Source organism: Gossypium arboreum, chromosome 9, assembly GCF_025698485.1.
Source record: "Gossypium arboreum isolate Shixiya-1 chromosome 9, ASM2569848v2, whole genome shotgun sequence".
In the NCBI taxonomy this organism is placed as follows: Eukaryota; Viridiplantae; Streptophyta; class Magnoliopsida; order Malvales; family Malvaceae; genus Gossypium; species Gossypium arboreum.
In genome coordinates, this window is record NC_069078.1 from 13,309,646 (window position 1) to 13,329,235 (window position 19,590).

General features: G+C 39.1%; 1 non-coding gene across 1 annotated transcript; it reads right to left on the reverse strand.

Moving 5' to 3' along the window:
* Positions 1-612: 612 nt before the first annotated feature.
* On the reverse strand, positions 613-768 carry LOC128281216 (5.8S ribosomal RNA). Its single transcript, XR_008271429.1, has one exon. It is a non-coding gene; the product is annotated as a 5.8S ribosomal RNA (ribosomal RNA).
* Between the last annotated feature and the right edge of the window lie 18,822 nt (positions 769-19,590).

Here is a 19,590-nt window from a genome sequence, read left to right on the forward strand (position 1 = left end):
TTTTCAAAGTCCTTTTCATCTTTCCCTCGCGATACTTGTTCACTATCGGTCTCTCCCCTGTATTTAGCCTTGGATGGAATTTATTGCTCGATTAGGGTTGCATTCCCAAACAACCCGACTTGTAGATAGCGCCTTATGGTGCGACAGGGTCCGGGCACGACAGGGCTCTCACCCTCTCCGGTGCCCCTTTCCAGGCGACTTGGGCCCAGTCCACCGCTGAGTACACTTCTCTAGACTACAATTCGAACACCGATGGCACCTGATTCATAAGCTAGATTTTCCCGGTTCACTCGCCGTTACTAGGGGAATTCTGGTAAGTTTCTCTTCCTCTACTTATTGATATACCTAAACTCAACGGGTAATCTCACCTGACCTGGGGTCGTGATGTGAGCACTGTCCTTGCGATGCCGGAAGGGTTCAAGGGTCTCGATTGACGAACACACACGACTCCGAACGAGGTTGCTTATAGCATTACCACCGATGGTCACAACGATGATGTCGTCGAGGACTCAAATTTAGGCCAACCGCTAGTTTTCAACACATGGGAGGCCAATTTCTGCTGCGGTCCAATCAAGTCCCTGGGGATCGAGGTTGGATAGGGGCGGCGATGCGTGACATCCAGGCAGACGTGCCTTCGGCCTAATGGCTTGGGGCACAACTTGCGTTCAAAGACTTGATGGTTCACAGGATTCTGCAATTCACACCATGTATCGCATTTTGCTACGTTCTTCATCGATGCGACAGCCGAGATATCGGTTGTCGAGAGTCATTCTATATATTTTGCGACAAAAGAACATCACTGAAGCACTGACACCGCGAACGGTGCGGCAACAGAAGATGTGTCACTTTTTTCATTTGGATTCCTTGGCACGATTCGCGCCGGGGGTTTATTGGTTTTGCATCGAAAAGGTTGATCTTGACATCTCACCCCACCCGATGAGAAAAGGGACGAAAAGACTAGCCGCTTCGGCACGCAAGGGTGGCAAGAGGTGACGATGCACCCGCACCACCTCCGTTGGGCAAAGGGACGAAAAGACCGATCGATGGTGACTGAGGCTCCCGCGCATCCAAGTACCAAGGTGCCGATGGTACCCGAGGCTCTCGAACAACCAAGGGCCTAAGTTGTCGATGGTGTCCGAGGCTCCCTCAAGACCGAGGGCCTAGGTTACCGATGGTGCGAAGGCTCTCGCAAATGCAAGCACCAAGGTGCCAATGGTGCCCGAGGCTCCCGCACATCCAATCACCAAGGTACCGGTGGTGCTCGAGGCTCCCGCACGACCAAGGGCCTAGTTTGCCGATGGTGTCCAAGGCTCCCGTACATCGAAGGCACCAAGGTGCCGATGCTGCTCGAGGCTTCTACACATCTGAGGCACCAAGGTTCTAATTGTGACAACCCTGATTTGACCCTAGTCGGAAAGTGGTTTCGGGACCACAAAACCGAGTCACAAAAATAGTTAACCATTATATTCTATACTTATAATATGTGTAAATGCATGTGTGAAAGTTTCATACTTTGATTTTATCATTTGTATGTGAAATTTATTAAATAGGACTTATGTGAGACATTTTTGAAATGTGATAGGTTAATTTAAAATGGTCTATTAATGCATGTTATAAAAAAAATAGACTTGCATGTCAAATTGTCCATTTTTGATAGTGGCCGGCCATGATACATATTATATGTATTTTATATTAATATTATTTTCAACTAAATGAATTAAAGAATTAAGGGAAATAAAATATTGGGTAGTGGGAGGAGAAACCAAAGTGGTTCATCTTTGCTCCTCCATTGCCGAAACTAGAAGGGAGAAAGAAGAAAATTATTGTCTAAATTTCGGCTAAGGTGATTGCTAGAAGAAGGTATGTATAATGCCACTCTTGGAAATGTATGCATAATTTGGATGATTAGTTGGAATTCTACCTATTTCTTGGTTTGAATTTAGGTTATTTTGGAGGGTTGAAATTCGGCCAAGGAACTTGAAATTCTTAGTAGATGCTTTGATGTCATTAGTATGGATAATTATGTTGGATATGTTGAGTTGTTAGTTGTTTTAGCTTGAAAGTTAAGGTTAGTATTTGTTTATAGGATTGCCGAATTTAAATTTAGGGAGAAAAGAAATTAAGTATTCGGTCATGCTATAGATTCATGATGAAAAATGTTTAATGCTTTATATGTTATATAATTGTACTTGTGAGTGAATTTGAGAATTTCTAAATTGTTGTTGGGAGGTGCCGAATGTGGTTTTGGATGTGTCTTAAGGAATAAATTGATGTGGCTAGAGTTTAAGGACATTCGGCCAAAGGTCTTATGTGCTAGCAAATTTGGTATAAATGTTTAAGTATTATGCATTTTATATTTGATGTCTTGATGAATAAGTAGTGGTTTATTGAAGTGAAAAAGTTAAATTTTGAGTTTTGGTGAAGTATGTGCATTCGGCATTTCTTAATTAACATTAGAGATGAGTGCATGAAATCGGCATGTGTATTTGTGAAAATGCTGAATGTGAACTTGAATAATGATTTGAGCACGATGTGTTGTATTGAGATTATGATTAAGTAAAATTATATATATATGTGATGAAATTGATTGGTGATATACATGTTTAAATAATATGAATGCAAAGAGTTGTGAAAGAGTAAATTGTAGTAAATCTGCTCGGGACAACAGCTGTAATGTGAATTTGGAAAAATCATCATAAATTGTGGGAGTGGAGTTAGAAGCTAAATAAATTATTTAATTAAATCTTAATGAGTCTAGTTTCAAATGAAATCAACGAGAACATATTTTAACTTCTGTACAATTAGAAATTTGATTCGTAGTAAAGGGTGGTCAGATTAGTCAAACAGTGAAACAGGGGAAACTTTACGAAAAATCTGGTATTGATTGGCCAAACTAAAAATTCTGAAACTTTTATGGATAAAAGATATATGAGTCTATTTTCAGGTAAATTTTACAGCAATTGATTTGGAGTTTCGTAGCTCCAGTTATAAATAATTTAGTGACTATTGCTCAGGAAGACAACTTATTGTGAATTTGTGATTTTGTGGTAAACATTGATAAAAAAATTTGTTAATGAGTTGCTTAATGTTTTCTTATAAACTTACGATGATCTATATGTGTGAAAGTCGAATATATATATATTATATTCCTGAAGTAATGCTTGAATAGTCGAATAATGACTAGTTTAAAATTTTTGAATTTAAGCTCAATAACTGTTCAAGTATATCCGAGGTAAGTTTTGAGTAGTCACCTTTAGTATATAATTGATGATGGTTTGATATGTATATATATTAGATGAATTGTGACCTTTTGGTTCTACTTGAATTAAGTTGTGTGATAAATAATTTATGTATATGACTTATAGTCGAATGGTCACTATGGGTTAAGCTTGAATGATGAAATGGATATGTAATATTTATGTATGACTTTTGAACCGAAATGTAAATGATGGTGTTCATATGGAGCTTGTATCCAAATGTAGCAAATGACTACTAATGTGATATGTTGAATGAGATGTGTTAATATATGATTAAATATGCATGATATTTGATGTGTATCCGGGCTTAAAGACCCACGTGCTATATCTTTGGAATTATATCCGGTTACATCCCGAGCTTCGTCTTTGGTATTATATCGTGGTTTAATCCATGCAGCCTAGTGCTGGTATTATATCTGAGCTTAAAGTCCCACAGGTTTTGTGCTGGTGACTAGATTCGGGTTTTAAACCTAGCAGGCTTAACGCCAGTGATTCGAGTAAGATTATGAATTCGAAAGTTCGAGGTAAACTACAATTGATTATGTATGATACATTATGATATTCAGGTACGTATTAGGTACTCGTATGTGAATTGATTTTTTTTAAAGTGAATTAGTAGTATCAAAGAATGATATATGTGTGTGAATGATTATTATATCTACGAATAAGAGCATGACCTATTCGGTCGATGTCTGTCATTACATGAAAGTATGTGACTTAAATTAATTGTATGAGCTATAAAGTAAGGTAAAGAATGTGCTGAAATTTCTTTGTGTATTTATATATTTATATACATATATATTCGGCCAATAGTTTTTTTTTAATTGGTGTACTTGTGTATATTTGACCAAGTGATTTGTAATTAGAATATTCGTTTTGTGATACTAAATGCTCGTTTTAAATGACAAGTTTTAATTGTTTGAATTGCTTAAAACTTACTAAGCTTTGAAAGCTTACTCTGTTCTTTATTTCTCTGTTTTATAGATTGTTGATTTTGGCCACCGACTCGGGGATCGTCAGTAGTTCATCACACTATCGATCATTTTGGTACTATTATATTTTGGAGTTGATGTGGCATGTATAGGTTAGACTACTGAGAATGATATTTTGTAAATGTAAATATTTAGCCATACGAATATGGCATATGATCTTGAATGTTTGTATAGTTTTCAGCTTGTTGGATTGTGTTTAATGACTATATGAATGTGCTAATTAAATGTTTAGTTCGGTAACACCTCTTAACCTTAATCCGGCGATTGGATAGGGGTTAGGGGTGTTACACTGATACTGCTCGAGGCTCCCGCACATTCGAGGCACCAAGGTACCGATGTTACTCGAGGCTCCCGCACATCCGAGGCACCAAGGTTTCAATGCTGCTCGAGGCTCTCGCACCACCGATGTTCTAGGTTGCCGATGGCATCCAAGGCTCCAGCATGTCCAAGTAGCAATGTGCCAATGCTCCCGCACCATTGGAGTCCTGGGTTACCAATGGTGCATGATGCTTTGACACGACCAAGGGCCCAAGGTGTCGGAGGCTCTTGTTCCAAAAAGGGAGGGACCGAGATGATTCAAAAGGGGAGGGAATTGGGGGAGGGACCGGGATGACTCGTAGCATCATTTTCTATATTCCAAGATCGCTCACCAGAGCACCATCGGGAAAGCTCGCCAGAGCACCGTCGGGAACCTAACCTGTGGTGGGGGCACAAACGTCTGGGCATGAAATGGGCATGGGCAGTGCCCTGGACATCCCATACTCGCTCAATATCACCTCCCCCATAAAGAGCTAAAAAAACATGTCAATGTGCTACTAGGCGGCATTCTTTTTTTGAAAAAAAATGACCACAAGGGTCAACTCGTATTATTACGTAACATCACAAATTACAGCTTCATGGATATCTGACAGATAATCCATATCAAAAAAATAGTTTTTGCCTTCATTCATTGTTGGGTACCGGACATGCAACAGTATTTGAATTCTACCTTTAGGAGGATTCATTCATTATTGGGTACCGAACATGTAACGGTATCTGAATTCTACCTTTTGATGTTGGGGAGAGACTCGTTGCGCCATTTTGTATATCTCGGGATGGCTCATCGGAGCATCGCCAGGATGGATCGTCGGAGCACCATCGGGAATCTAACCGGTGGTAGGGGACACCGACGTCTGGGCATGCGATGGGTGTGAGCAGTGCCCTGGATGACCCTTGGCTGCTCAATATCACTTCCCCCCTAACGAGCTAAAAAAACTTAATCAATGTGCTACCAATCGACATTCTTTTTTTTTTTGAAAGAAAATGACCAAAAGTCAACCTCATCTTATTGCATCTTTAATAATCGAACCATAGATATCCGTCGGATAATCCATATCAAAATACAAATCAACTTTGTTCCTAACGGCTAAGTGACAAAGTAAATCAGCAGCATTATTGCTAGTACGACTAATCCAATTAACATGGACAGAATCAAAAAAAATTAAAAGCACTACAAGTATGCTTAATATGCTGTCCAAAAACAGTAATATCTTTATTCCTCTTGTTGACCGAATTGACGAGCCCAGCACTGTCAGATTCCACAATAAGCCGAGCGATTTTTAATCTAGCCGCCAGGTTTAAGCCTTCTTTAAGCGCTTCAAACTCTGCCCAATTTACATCCATAGCTTTATCAATGAACTTATAGCATCCCTCAATAACGAAGCCATCTTGGTCCCTCACGATAGCGCCCAAGCCACTGCTCCCATTAATAACAGCAGCGTCCACGTTCACTTTGATGTAGCCAGAGGGGGGTTTTCTCCATTCTTTAATCATCAGAGTCGGAAAAATAATAGCCGGCTCCGTCAGATTATAAATGCGAAAGTCCTTGCTTAACATGGTCGCCCTTTCCCAGACCGTCACCGCTTCATCCATTTTCCCTTTGAAAAGCATATTATTTCTATCGTTCCAGCTATTCCAAAGCAGAGTTAAGAAATCAGCAACAACTTTCTTATCCAGCACACGGAAAACATCCTCCAACCAATCAATGCAGTTGGTGTATTCCCCAGTAAGCAGTCTATTGTTTGACCCACCAGTAGCCAAAATCTCACGAGCCTTTCGACAGTCTTTCATGGCATGAATCAGCGTTTCTTCTCTGTCTTTGCATCTAGGACAAATGTTTTGGAAACCCTGACGGATGCGAGCAATATTGTCGAAAGTAGGGAGAATGTTGTGACCAATCCTCTAGCTAAAGATTTTGATCTTTGGGAGCATCTGAAGCTTCCATAAAGCACGCCAGAAAATCTGTGAGGGCTAAACCCACTTTCTTAAGAAGCAGCCATGAATAAGCCGACTTAGATGTGTAAAGTCCATGCGGGTTTTGCATCCACACCCTCGTGTCTTTAATACCATTATGGGGAATGGGCAAATTGCAAATACACTCCCCCAAACTTTCACCATAAATCTCGATTATCCTTTCCCTATTCCACCGCTTGTAATTATGGTCCCACAGATCCTTGACCACTCTCTCGTCATGATTAAAAGGAGACCGACAAACCGACTCACCTTGAATGCCATCAACTCCCCAATGATCCTTCCTAATATCGATCGTGTTGCCATCACCTACTTGCCAAAGGAAACCATCCTTGAGAGCATCAACCACCTTAGCAATGCTCGTCCATGTGAATGAGGGTTTATCACCTTGTTTGTAACTGAACACATTGCCATTCGGGAAATACTTGGCACTTAACACTTTGAAACACAATGTATCCGTATGCGTCATAAGCCTCCAGACCTGTCTGCCGAGCAAAGCCAAGTTGAACAGCTGTAGGTCCCTAAAGCCCATGCCTCCCATTCCCTTGGGATAGCACATTTTTTCCCAAGCCATCATGGCGCAGCCGTGAGCTTTGTCATTGTTATTCCACCACATACGACTAATTTTTGTGTGGATTTCCTCGATAATGCCTTTTGGAGCCAATAAGACCGAGAACGTATATGTCGGAATAGCTTGCATAATTGACTTGATGAAAACCTCTTTCCCTCCGTATGAAAGCAAGTGTTTTGACCAACTCCTGACTCTCCTCGACATATCTTTTTTTATTCCGAACAAAAAGAAGAGCGTCATCGGCAAAAAATAGGTGATTAATACGAGGCCCGTTTATGCTAGCCCAAATACCCTTAAGCAAATTATTATTCTGAGCACGAATCAACAATTTTGAAAAAGCTTCCATACAAAATAAAAAGAGATAAGGAGATAGAGGGTCCCCCTGTCTAAGGCCTCTTTTCGGCATAATTTTTTCAGAAAGAGTAGAATTGCACTTCACCATGTAACGAACCGATCGGACGCACTTCATGATATTCGTCACCCAAGCATCGGCATAGCCCATCTTTTTCATCACCTCCTCAATGAAAGCCCACTCCACTCGATCGTATGCCTTGCTCATATCGAGCTTGTAACACCCCGTACCAGAGACCGTTGCCGGAGTCGGACACGAGGGGTTTGCAGACTTAAATCACTTGCTTTCACAGTCCATTTCAAAAATTTCCAGGCAGTTGGCTAACTGCGTCACTGTCACCTTAAAAATCATATCTTGAGTTAAAAAACTCAAAAATAAGTTTCGTAATTTTTCCCTGAAACTAGACTCATATGTCCATCTACAGATTTTTTTCTAGAATTTTTGGTCGGGCCAATTAGTACAGTTTATTAGTTAAAGTCTCCCCTGTTACAGGGTGCGACTACACTGACACCTTCATGCACTACGACTAGGATATCTCCCTGTACAGGGCTTCAATACTGATTCTGTTTGTTTCTATAGAAACTAGACTCAAAAAGGAATCTATAAATATATGGCATGACTTCTAAATGTCTCTGGTTAATTTATAATGAATTTCCAAAGTCAGATCAGGGGATCCAGAAACCATTCTGGCCCTGTCTCACGAAAACTTTAACATCTCATAATATACTGTTCATATGAACGTTTCGTTACTTTCCTATGAAAATAGATTCATCAAGGTTCGATTACATAATTTATTCAATATTTAATTCCATTCTTACTATTTTTAGTGATTTTCACATCCACATCACTGCTGCTGCCAGCATCTATTTTAAGGTAAACTTTACCTATTTCATGATCCTCCATGGATCAACTAGAGTTTGTCATACATATACCAAAAGTGATCATGAATAACCATTCCCATGGCTAACCGTTACCAACATTTCCATACCTCTCGACGGACAACATACAAAACGATTATAATGCTATGATCAAAGTATATTTAAGCCATTTTCGCATGGCTATCCAAATTTACACAAAACCGAAGGGTACATGACCAACAACAAAAGGGTAGTCCTATACATGCCATTTCAAAGTTCAACCAAAAGTATACCAAAAGGAGCTTTGATAGTGTGGGCGACTTTGACTTCAAAAAATCTCGAGTCCGATAGTTGAAGAACCAAAATCTATAAAACAGAGAATTAAATAAACGGAGTAAGCATTAAATGCTTAGTAAGTTTTGAGCAAAGAATTTAAGCACAACTGAAGTGTAGCATTCATATAACTAAACGGATAATTCCATATATACATATTCTCAAATCATTCTTACTTCACATTCCAACCCCTATATTCATACATAAGGGATCATCTTAGCCAAATATCGGAAGCTCATTACTCGACTGAGCGAATATTATTCGAAGGGAATCAACTATTCCCATGCACATACGAACCATACCTCATTGTTGGGATTTTACAAGCGTATTAACTGAAATTTTTACAGCAAGATCGCTCATTCCCGAATCACGTACCTTCGGAATTTAACCGGATATAGCTACTCGTTCAAATGCCTTCGGGACATAGCCCGGTTATAGTAACTCGCACAAATGCCTTCGGGACTTAACCCGGATTTAGTAACTCGCACCAATGCCTTCGGATCTTAGTCCGGATATAGTCACTTAGCACAAAGCCTTGGGGACTTAGCCCGGACATCATTCGAATAACCATGCACATTTATCAATAAATCATGACACATCCGTATTTCATTTTCATTACCAAAGCTCAAACACAAGACACTTATCACACTTGCAATTTCGGCTCAATAGCCACATACAAAGAGCATGATTTTGATTTGCTTAAAACATGATCTAATCAAATCATAATCTAAGTTCCATTACTCGAAAACTTACCTCGGATGTGGTCGAACGATTTCAAGACTATTCGATAACTTTTTCCTTTCCTTATCCAACTGTGGTCCTCTAAGCTCTTGAGCTAATTCAAACAAATTTAACTTATTAAAGTCTCATTATGCTAGCTTATGGCGAATATGACAAGGAGTTTAATAGGTCATATGGCCACCCTTTAGCTCAAATACACAATGGTCATGCGCATTTTAATCACATTAAGCAATTTAACACAATTCATTTGAACATCAAAAGAGAACCTCAAGGTACTTAGCCCATATATACATTAGGCATTAGAGTCACATATATATGGAATCATGAATCAAACTCAACATTTTAGCCCACACTCTATTTTAGCCGATTATCTAAGCCAAGATAAAAGCATCAATATGCTTGCCTCTAACCGAACACATATAACACAAATCTATTTCATGTGGTAGAATATACATGTCTAGGTTGAGGCCGATTATATGCTTAATACTTCCTACAAATATGGTTGCTTGTATTGACTACATACCATTTTGTTTCAAATTCAAAACTTGGCTAATACACATATACACACTAGTAAATCAAACATTAACATTTGCTCTTCACCTTACTACCATTTCTCATCCAAATAACGTGAATAACAACCATATTTCTCCTCTACTTTCTACCATGGCGAATGCATCACAACACCATACCATTTCAATTTTGGTCATGGTTAAACAAAGAACTTAATATCTCACTCAAAAATGCTAAAAAGAAGATTCAAGAGTCATCAATCCACCATCACATGCATCATTACAAAGCTTCATTTTTAGCATGTAAATGACATCAACACCAATCCACCTTAGCGAATACCATCTCCATGACATAGCAAAGATTTGAACCATGGGCTAGCTAGAACTCAAGCTAACAACTAAAACATGCATGCATCTCATGGAACATCATCAAACATACCTTAGTCTAGCAAACCACCATAGCCGATTTCCTCAAAGCTCTTTTTCCTTCTTTTCTTTCTTCTATTCGCCAAGAACAACATGAGAGCTTTTTTTTCTTTTTTTTCTTTTTTTTCTTTCTTCTATTCGCTAGGAAGAAGCATGAATGATGATCTCTTTTTTTTCTCTTTCACCATCCTACTAACCATTATTATTTTATCATTTCTAACATAAACCATTAACACAACATGTTTTATGACATGTTTTGCCCATCACCCTTTGTCATGGCGGCCACTAGTAATTAAATGGGGAAATTGACATGCAAGTCCACCCTTTGATTACATGCACTAATAGATCCTTATAGATTAACCTATCACATTTCAAAAGTGTCACACATAAGTCCTATTGACTAAATTCACATGCAATTTACTAAATCGAAGCTTAAAACTTTCACACATTCATAATCACATATTTTAGACAATAAATATCATATTAAAATAATTTGGTGACTCGGTTTAGCGGTCCCGAAACCGCTTTCCGACTAGGGTCACTTTAGGGCTGTCACAGAGCTTCATAATGAATCCTTTGTTTGGACCATTCTTCGCACTTTGAAGATAATGGACTAGCTCATGGGCAATTAAAACGTTATCATGGATCATCCTTCCCGGAACAAAAGCACTTTGATTTTGGCTAATGCATAACGGAAGCGTTTCCTTCAACCGGTTGGCAAGCACTTTCGCAACAATTTTGTATATCACCCTACAAAGACTAATGGGCCTAAAATTAGTCATGTCCACCGGCTCTTTAATTTTAGGGATTAAAACAATTATAGTATCATTTAAACAATCCACATTTTTATCTCCCCTAAGAATATCAAGGCACAGATTAATAACGTCCTCTCCAACAACGTCCCAGTTTTCTCTGAAGAAATTTCCCGACAATCCGTCAATTCCCGGAGCTTTCCTAAGATCCATTTGATTAAAAGCCTCCTTGATCTCGTTCTCTGTAAAATCCTTCAACAATTTTTCATTAACCTCCCCTGAAATGCATCTCTCTATATAGTCCAGGTTAAGCACACTATTAGAATTTAAGTTTGACTTAAACAAGAGTTGAAAATACTCCCTGATGGCTTTACAAATATCAACAGTGTTATCCCTCCAGTTGCCGTTGATGTCTTTTAGTCTAGCAATGTGGTTTTTTTTCCTTCTGTTAGTAGCTCTGACGTGAAAAAACCAAGTGTTCCTGTCCCCCTCCTTTAGCCACATAACCCTCGACCTTTGAGCCCAGAATTTCTCCTCAATATCCAGTAAATTGCCAAGCTTTAAACGCATAGCTTTGAGTTTCTTACCCTCATGGTTGCTCCCCTGGCCATCAATAGTACAATTTATCTTCGCCTGCAGCGACCCAATTTGATTCCGCATTTGCTTAACCTTCTTATACTGCCACCTTCCAAGCTCATTGCCCACAATCGAAATCTTCTCCAAAGTATCCTGGGAACCACGCTGCCAAGCTTCCTTGATAATCATTTTAGCTTCCTCATTTCTAGCCCAGCAAACGTCATACTTAAAAGATAGTCTAGGATCCCTAAGACCATCTCTCGGCCTCCTACCTTCCGTGTCTAAACTGATAGCATCATGGTCAGAGCTGTACTGCCGAATCACCCTCGTTTCCAGGAAAGGGAAGCTGTTAACAGCATTGGCGGACATAAGGAATCGGTCAAGCCTTTCTTTAACCCTGGCTGTGCCCTCCCTGTTGTTGACCCAGGTGAACCACCCATTGTCTGTCTTCAAATCCACCATCGACAGCTCATCAATAATAGAGCGAAAGTCCTCCATAAGAACAGTTGCCTTTCTCCTACCCCCTTCTTTTTCCGCCTGATCAAGTAAAGCATTGAAGTCACCCCCAATGATCCACTTTTCATTCACCATCTGACCAACCCTTCTAAGCATATTCCAAGAGCTCTGTCTTTTATTAGAGTCAGCATTACCATAAAAACCCGTGAAGCGAATGGGGCGATCATTCTCAACATGGATCAACGAGTCAATATGGTTGCTGGAATAGGTTTGAATTTCGACCTATTTGCTATCTTTCCACATCATAACCAGCCCCCCACTTCTGCCTTCCGCGTTCACAGCCAAGCATCCCTCCATTCTACACTTCCTACGAACAGAATCAAATTTGTTAGAATTGCTTTTAGTCTCACAAAGGAAAATAATATCCGGATCATTTGCAACGAGAAGTTGCTTCAAATCACGAACTGTCGTAGGGTTTCCAACCCCACGACAGTTCCAACATAGTATCCTCATGGTTCCTGGCGGGGCTGGTCACCAGCCACCGCCTTAAAAGGTGATACACTCTCCATTAATCTCCTCCTAACAACTTTGCATGGACTCTCTTCACTGTTGTTTCCATTTGGCCCCCTCATGCGCTTCCTCTTATGCTTAAACCATCCCATGCAGTCACGTATAAGCTTATGACTTCTTTTTTCCACAGGTGATGTCGATATCGAGCCTTCTTCACCCCCCTTCTCATTTCCTTTCTGGGCAGACTGCCTACTTTCATCCCTTGAATTTGTTTGACTTTCCTCCTTGTCCTCATTCGCAGTGATTGTTGTCTTAACTATTTCCACCCCATTTCTCCTCATGTTCCTCTCCTGGTTCGGGTTCACAAAAGGGGCCCTCATCCAACTTCCATACTGGGCATTTGAGTCATTTATCCCAGCACCCTCCCTATTGTCTTTACAATTTTTAGAAATGTGTCCTATCAACCCACAAACGTAACAAAAGTCGGGAAGCTTCTCATACTTTATAACCCCTATCGTTTCCCCACCATATCTGCTCGCTAACTTCACAATCCTCCTCAATGGTTTTGAAATATCGATTTTGACTTTTAGTCTCATGAATTCTGTCCACGGACCATTTCTGTCTTTCCAATCTATCGCCACCAGTTCACCTATGGCGTTCCCCACTTCCACTGCCAGTTGGCGATCCATGAGTTCAATAGGGATATTGTATACTCTTAACCAAAAAGGCGACAGTCCAAACTCATAAGAAGCTATGTTCTTTCCCTTCACAAATGGTACCATTGAGAATAAGCATTTGTCGAATAACCAAGGCATAAGATTGAGAATTCGGCATCGATCCTCCAAGCATCCGAACTTGACTATGACAGCCCCTTCTTTTAATGCAACAAAGTCCACCTCTTCTTTTGTATACCAAAGAGACTTAAACACCCTATACATCGCTTCTCTGTTCGGATGCTCTGTCGCCATAACCTTGCCCACAGCCCATGACTCGAAACCTTTGACATTTTTTCCATCATTTGTACTCATAATTTGAACCGATTCTTCTTCCAAGAACTTCAACTTTCCCAGGAACACATTTATCTCATCAGTCGATATTGTCGTATCACTATCTGGCCTTTCCTCCATTAGTCAATCGAGAAGAAAAAGCGACCACGAATGGCCAGAAAGAAGAGAAAACAGGCCCCGAGACCAAAAACCCTCGAGACAGCGGAACCTAGCAGACCACAATAAGACAAAAAGAAAATGAAATACAAGAAACGCAGCAACCTAATCTAACAAAGACGAAAAGAGAAACTTTAAAACTTTCGAAGAGAAAAAAGAAAAACAAAAGCAGAGACAACCAAAACACGAAATCAGATAAAAGCAAAAAGATAAAAAAGATGCTAATAGACTACACCAACTTCACAAGAATCAGCCCAGGTGAAAGAAAATAATTCCCATCAAGAAACCCAAAGGGAACTACTCTAGAGATGAGAAAGACGAAGCACCCAGAAGCGACAAAAAAAAATTGAACAAATAACGTGCCAAGAAAACCGTACATGCATGCAGAGCAAAACAAAAAGACGAAAGGGTTTGAAAGAAACCCTTAATCCATGCAGAAACAATGAAACAAGAAACGTAGAAAAGTCAACAGCACCGCCACTTTTCACATCCACCGTGGGGCCCGCCTCAAAGCTTTTAGCGATTTATCCCAAATAAAGCATGCACTTCGTACGTAAACATTGAAAAGCGTACCCAACATACCAAGAACCAGAAAAAATAGTAAAAAAGGACAAAAATCACCGTGATAATCGTTTAACTCGCACTACAAGAAAAACGTCTTTTCCAGCGTTAATCAAAATCAGATCCTTCCTCAACAAAAACAAAAACACCGAACAGTAACAAAATACAAACCAAAGACCAACAAAATAAGGCCACGCCACACAAATCAGCACCCCCCTAACCCTCTAAATTGCCACAATATTCAAAAGAATACAGGCAGACCCACGAACAAAAAAAAACAAGAAAAGAAATCACCCAAATCTTGGAGAAAAACCAAAACACGCTACGCTGCTGTTGCTGCTACCAGGCAACCTACCAGCTACCAGGCGCTACAAGTCGACATTCATGTGTCTGAAATAGGGACAAGTTTCAGATGTCTGAAATAGGGACACTTTTTTCAGCCCAATGCTCCCCCACATCCGAGGCACCAAGGTGTCGATGTTGCCCAATGACCTGCACCATGGGATGGCCTATGTTAGGATGTTGCCCAAGGCTCCCGCACATGCCTGAAATGGGGACAGTTTTTTTTAGGCCACCTACACTTAGTAGTTTTAACTGAAAATTTTTTCTATTGGCCCAAAAGAAATACAAGAAGCCGAATGAAATATGGCATGATGGCATGGCACGGCACTACAGAAAATTGAACAAGTACCCTGACCACCAACAGTTGGGAGCTCACACCCGCACCACTACGGCCCCCGTTGTGCCATGTTTCCTAAGGGGGCGGTACAGCCAAGTGTTTAACTCAGAAATTTTTCTATTGGCCCAAAACAAATACAAGAAGCCGAATAAAGTATAGCATGATGGCATGGCACGACACGGCAGAAAATTGAACAATTTCTTAGACCACTAATAATTGGGAGCTCACACCCGCACCACCACGCCCCCGTTGTGCCATGTTTCTCAAGGGGGCGGCACGGCCAAGTGTTTAATTAACTCCTTACACTAAGTCCCCCACTTGGGGACCCTAGGGTCGGGACGTGAAAAAGAACAAGAGGGGATCGGAAGGGAGATGAGGGGAGGGACGAATCGAAGCGACAAAGGGCTGAATCTTAGTAGATCGTGGCAGTAAGAATAGTATAATGGTGATGATGAATGTTTCATGTCGAGGAGTGGATGTAGTCCTTCTTTCCTATAAGAATGCGAAAAATAATTAGAGAGTAGCTATGAGTGTATGACTATAGGTAAGACAAGCGATTTTGAATAAGGTATGGTCTCTAAACAGAATATGACAAAGGAGAATACAATAAGCACAACCTAGAGATGTAGAGAATAAATTATTCGCCAAGAAGAAAAAGTGAAGTATCAAGCACTAGACTTGTTACGATGAAATAAATCAAGTACTTATATTTTATCTCACTAAGTTTTGATGAACTTACTATGAATGTATTGATTTTCAAGAATATAAAGAAGAGTGTGTCGGGAGGCGATGCCAAGGTTACACTAGGAAGCGGTGGTCCATGCTGATATGCATAGAGAGGAAGAATGAAAGAAAGATGTATGCAAAGTCTTAAGGCTATATGATAGAGACCAAGCTATACGAAAAGCCATTAGGCAAAGTTGAAGCCTACACATATGATCTTAAGTAATATTTCAAATACATATAACTAGAAAGGGCGAAGTCTTAAGTAATGATCTTCGTAATTTATTTTATGAATGTAAACGCGAACATAAATTGTACAAAGAGTTAATTATAATAAGAATATATGAAAAATTCAGTAAACAAAAGTAGAAAATTTTATTAGACATTGCTAGTATAAGTTATATAGGTTAGTAGAAAAAGTCTAGGTTACATCCATTTTAGGAAGTAACAGCCAATACTCAGATCCGGTCGATCGGGTCAAGTGGAGATCATTACATATGTTACTACAGAGACAGTTGGGCGAGCAATTGAGGAAGGAGAATCCCAAGTAGACCATTATGCAACAACTATCACAAAGGAGGCTTCACTTCCGTTGGTACTTTAAGCAACATTTTAGGATTCAATAAGAGAATGGTTGTTTATCTAAGATCGTCTATTGAATCTCATAGTCGTATGATTGTCATGCTACGACTTGAGATAAGGTCATGTAGTAGATTTGAGACACTAAGATAGCATTAAGGAATGATCTACAAAGCAAATGATCCTTGCACTGTTGTTCACTCAGTCTAGTAATCTTGTACTCTTGATTCGATGGACTAACTTGCTTCTATTTGGATAGACCATATTTAATCCTCATATTCTTCAATATTCATTTGGCCTTGGTCCAATAAAGAGAGTATGGCTCTTTGGTATTCTAGTTGGCAAGTTTCTTGAATAAAAAGGGAGAGTAAAAGCTATAGAAAGCTAAAGTTGTATTGAGCTATGGTTGTTGTGTTGTGATTGTAATGGTGATCTTATATGGGAAGTATATGTCCTTTGGAAGCTGTCATGGGACCTATTTACGTTTGCTGAAGATGTTTGTATTTGCCTTCGTGACATTACATTTTTACTAAACTTTTATTTTGATTGGTCTATATAAGCCTTAAATTGAAGATAATGTTATGGAATTGATATTTGGAGCCACGTTTGTAACACCCCTAACCCGTATGCATCGCCAGAACAAGGTTAAAAAGTATTACCGGAGTTTACAGTTCAATTACAGTTAATTCATGTCATTTATAATTCATTTCTAAAAATCAATCATAATGTCCCTCATATGGGTCCTCAAGGCCAAAATACATATTAGAATAGAGTTGGGACTAAACTGGAATCATAGACAATTTTTCACAAAATCTCAAAATTTCTCTTAGGTTGAGGGGACACACGCCTGTGTAGCCAGGCCGTGTGGCTCACACGATCAATGACACACTCGTGTCCTAGGCCGTGTGGGCATTCAATGTAAGGTACACAGTCGTGTCCCAGCCCATGTTCAAATTAGGGTAGCTACTGACATGGGTCACATGGCCAACCACACGCTCGTGTGTTAGGTCGTGTGGACAATTTAAATTTCAAAAATAGGTACAGGATTCACACGACCAAGACACACGCCCGTGTACTGGGCCGTGTGCTTCACACAACTGAGACACACGCCCGTGTCTCTACCCGTGTGACCAATTCTAAGCATTCTATTTCTCAATTTTTAAGATGCAAGGGACACACGGCCAAACCACACGCCCGTGCGTATAGCTGTGTGTCACACAAGGTTGAGACACACGCCCGTGTGTCTACTCGTGTGGAAAAAATAAGGCTATTTTCCTAGCCTTATTTCTCACTATTTTTACCTTGCATCTATGTCAACACTTCAATATATTCAGCAACCAATTCAAGGCATATAAATCAAACTAATATTCGAGTTTTATACATGTCATATTGCTCTCATTTTCAAGCATTCATCTTACCCTTTTCTAATCATATATTTACCCAAGTGTGATTATATCTAAGTTACTAATCAAAGAATATTCACATATCAAACATGATATAACTTCATGCATAATTATATTAAATATGTTATCATTAGTTATTCCAATGGCTAATTACAACCAAAACATTTACATACCCTTACTTGCCACCATTAGCCTATAGATGTCATTATATCAAAGTAAGTTTCCTATTTATAGCAAAACGAGCTGGAGGATAGTGTGATGATGCTTCGATCGATCTTTAACCTTTACAAGCTTCAGAGCACTATAAAATAGAAGAAAGTAAACCTAGTAAGCATTTAATGCTTTGTAAGTTCGTATAACAATAATTTAACTTACCATATTTATTCATTTATAATAAACATACAAATCATGCATCCAAATTATTTTGGCTAACTTCCTAACCACATGCACTCATCCAACATGTTAGTCATGTAAATAACATAAAATTTTAATCAAACAGAGATGATCTCATCACGCTACAAATTTTTAGGTATTTCAAAAACGTTCAAAATATAATTCATTTAACTCATAGTTTCTCATTTCGGGAGTCTTATCCATTGAATCATTGAAATTTCGATGGATACTCAGGATAGTACACTTAAGGTGTACAAAATAATAATCTGTTAATTCATGTTCAGGGTAACCCATTAGGGCAAATAATCAGGAAGCACTCTCTCGAGCCATGTAATAGGATGCTCATGTAAGCTATATTAGGAAGCTTATCCGGGCTAAACAGGAAACTCATAAGAGTTTTAATTAGGGAGCTCATAGAGCTTAACAGGTAACTCTGAAGAGTTATAATCAGGAAGCACCAAATAGCCATTTAATAGGAATTCAAGCGAGCTATGTCAGGAAGCTCATAAGAGCCTATATTAGGACGCTCATGAAGAGCTGCGTTTGTGTCCGTAATAAATGCTGGATCACAACCGATCGAATCATGTAACAAGACGCTCACAAAGAGCTGCGGTAGTGCGCAACACATGTAGGATCGCTACCGATCAAGATGCTCATAGGAACTATATAATAGGAATGCTCAAGAAGGCTTTTAACAGGATTGCTCATCTGAGCTATATTCTGTCAGAACCATAATCAATATGGGGAAAATGCTGTATCCATCGAATTTCACTATTCAAATGAAACTTATCATTTTCTGAACATTAACGGGTATGTGATTATTTCATACATTTATAACATTTATATAATTCATATAAACACATACCACACTCAATTCAAGCATAAAAATAAACACAATTTAGTTACACGAACTTACCTCGATACTTGTTTGTATACAAAAATCTACTAATCTGGCACTTTTTCTTTTCCTCGATCTAACTTCATATTTGAGTTTTTCAGATCTAAATATATAAATTTAACATCAATTTAATCCATTTCATACTCAACTTAAATCAATTCACTTCCTAGGAAAATTACTATCTTGCCCCTATACTTTTCATAAATTACAATTTTGTTCCTAAGCTCGGAAAATGAAATTCATGCAATTTAATCCTTATTTCAAGCCTAAAAAAATTTTACATGTTACAATAACAGCCCATGAATTTCAAAAAAATCAAATTTTTTCCATGAGTTTTACCACTTTTCAATTTAGTCCCTAAATCATGATTTCATCAAAATTCTCTTTGTAAAAGTTGTTTATCTATCAACAACCTTTCATTTTCTATCATAAATTTCAAAATTTCAACATATTCATCCATTTTAAAATTTCTATACTTTGATATCTTTGCATATTAATCCTCAAAATAGATAGATTAAGCTATTCCGATCTCGGAAATATAAAAATTACTAGAAGTGGGACAAGAATGCT